The sequence below is a fragment of the Arachis hypogaea genome, chromosome 15, assembly GCF_003086295.3.
Source record: "Arachis hypogaea cultivar Tifrunner chromosome 15, arahy.Tifrunner.gnm2.J5K5, whole genome shotgun sequence".
In the NCBI taxonomy this organism is placed as follows: Eukaryota; Viridiplantae; Streptophyta; class Magnoliopsida; order Fabales; family Fabaceae; genus Arachis; species Arachis hypogaea.
Window position 1 is genome coordinate 32,227,114 of NC_092050.1, and position 2,901 is coordinate 32,230,014.

Here is a 2,901-nt window from a genome sequence, read left to right on the forward strand (position 1 = left end):
TCAATTGACAAACAATCACTACAAAACACAATTTTACCAAAATCCTCATAACAAATATACTTGACTTTTTTTTATGCTTTTACACTCATAAAGTTTCATAATACGGTTTATGTCAAAACACAAAATAAGAACATTACAACAATTATCCTAATAAAAATTCAAACCTGAAAAGAGAAAATTCCAAAGCAGCAAATTATGCAAATTATGCATAAACTTAAAATAGCAACAAGTGATCCTTTGAAACAATCCAATATGGTTGACTTTTCTCATAATTGTAGATTGTACAGTATAAGCAGCAAGTATCAATGAGTCTTATTATACTTTTAATTACAGAGAGGTGCTAAACTCTCATTTATCAAAACAAAACTCTAAACCAATAGCATCTAAGCAATTAATTAGAGTTCTGAATTCTAATAAGATTCTAATATACATTTGAATGAAGACATTTGGATAGAATATTTGGGTGAACTTTTGAATTTGATAAATTTCTTCAAAGTAGCTAAAATCTAACCAAATCCTAACAATAATAGTAAGTACTTGCAAGGATTACTAAGTAGTAGCCACTTGAGAATCTAACATAGCGTTTGATAGCTGGCCTACATGTAAAATACCCCGTCCAATAGCCCATTTTCCATGTCGGCATACCTAACACATTCATGGCACAAATATCAAACAACAAGTTGGAAGGAATGATTTTTAAGTTGACAGCTTATTCATTGAATTATTTGCATTCGGACTCATGGAAAGTAGTCTTTAGTCTTGATTGGCCAGGCCTCATTAGCAGCATGTTTCGCATCGGTGTATATCGATGGGGTTGAGTAAAGGGCATGAACCCGGCCATCCTGAAGAAGCATTATCTAGAAGTACCATTAATATTTCAAAAAATTCTAAACACACAAATGCTTAACAAAATAAGTTTTATTTAATTTAGATTCAGTCAAATTTAGCAGGCCAAGCTGGAAGATAGTACATAGTTAGAAATCAATACTTAAGTAAAAAAAGTGATGAATTAAGGAAATCTTTGATGATATTAACTTGATTAACATAGTGAATAGACTTATCCAATTGGCAAAACCAGGTATGTGCATATTGGTACTTGAAATCTGTACTTGCATATTCTAAACAAGACACTTAGTCGAGCATTATTACTAATTAATTTTTATTGTCTTTCAGATTTTTCAACTCTAATAATCTATTTGAATCATCCAACCATTCCAATCCAATTCATAAGAATCGAAAACAAAGCCAGAAATAACAGTGTCAACAATAGTGAACAGCATCTTCGACTGGGACAAAATTGGAGTAGCTAAAGTATGATACTTTAGCAACACGAAAAACAGAGGTCGATAGAAGAAAAACACCAATCCAGAAAAACAGATTCAACAATCTATACAATCCTAATTTGTCAAAAAATTGGGGTATAAAATAATAATTTATTACTGATTAAGTAATATTAATATCAGTATAATAAATGAAAATAAAAAAAGGTTTCCATATAGGCATGAATGCATTTGTTGCTCGCTTAATAAACTACCATAATTATACACACAGAAATTCAGAGTGACATACTATATAGCTTTCAAAATTAGAATGAACCACTATAACTGAATTGCATATGGAAAGAAGACGGTGATAGATTACAATTACGTTGATTGCTCCTTCTCCTATATTCAGTTTGAGTTTTTTATTAGGTAGACTAATAGGTGCAATCTCATTCTTCTTTGCTTTTGTGACCTTCACTAACTTTGCATTTTTAGCAGGAAAAGTTTCCTCCTGCCACAACATATATAATAGAACAATTAAGTATATGGACAGAATAGTAACTGTTTACATGACTACTTATGATCTGAGTATCACACAAAACTCTAAAATAGTTGTGCTAAATAAAATATGATTTACAACAAGAAAAAAATTTAGCTCAGTCATCATTTCAGCAACAAATTCAACTTTCATAAAAAAATTAAAGGCATAGTGATGATTTACAGTAATGAAATTGAAAAAATAAAGAATATGGCCGAAGGAAGCTCACCTCCAGGCACCAACTAGATGATGGTTCCGTCTCCCGGCGACGGCAGAAACCAACTCCTTCTCCTCATCGCGTTCTGGTCCTCTCCGATGGCAGTGATAGATCTGGCAGCGACAGGAGTCACAATGCGCAAAATGGAGGAACCAACGGCAGCGATAGTGGCTGGAACGAACGGCGACGGCAACGGACCTTCAGCGGCAGTGACGGCACATGCAGTGGCAGCTCGCGGTGATGATGGCGACGCGGACCTCCACAACGACGATGGAACGGGACGTGACGGCAGCTCCCTCCTCCTCGTGCTTGCGCTCTTTCTCTCTCTCTCCTCGACGGCCACGCTGGGACGACAACACGCATTCGGCAGCGGTGAGACGAAAACGCGTGGCTTCACGGACGGTGAGGCGCGACGCCGGCGCGGGACAGTCCTCTCCCCTCTTCTCTTCTTCCTTCCGTCGTAGCCCACTCTCTTCCCTCTTCTCTCTTCCCTTTGTTTCTTTCTTATTTCGTGTGTGTGTGCAGCTCGGAAGAAGAAATGTCTGGGCTAGGATTAGATTCAATTAGGATTAAGATTAAAGTTAAAAAAAATAGATAAAAGTAGTATAAAAAATTAAATATTCAAAATGTTTCATTATTTTAAAAATTATAGAAGGATTTTAATTAATTTAAATTATTAAAATTTGATTTAATTATTTTAATAAAATAATTTTTAAAATATAAAGTTTTGATCAAATAAAATAAGAATAATTTTAAAATTTTAGTAAAAATTAGGACACTTAAATTTAAATTTAATTCTATCCTCTAATTATTTAAATTTTAAATTATACACTATTTTATTATTATTAAAAAGATTACTTATAAACCGTTATTAATTAAATTTA

General features: G+C 33.6%; 1 long non-coding RNA gene across 2 annotated transcripts; it reads right to left on the reverse strand.

The window, feature by feature from the left end:
* Positions 1-236: 236 nt before the first annotated feature.
* On the reverse strand, positions 237-2,588 carry LOC140179647 (uncharacterized). Of its 2 annotated transcripts, XR_011873364.1 has the most exons (3): positions 2,030-2,559; positions 1,648-1,773; positions 237-842 (listed from the first exon to the last, which is right to left on the reverse strand). It is a non-coding gene; the product is annotated as an uncharacterized lncRNA (long non-coding RNA). The 2 variants fall into 2 exon arrangements; XR_011873363.1 differs by lacking the exon at positions 237-842 and having other exon boundaries at positions 1,414-1,773; positions 2,030-2,588.
* Positions 2,589-2,901: the final 313 nt, after the last annotated feature.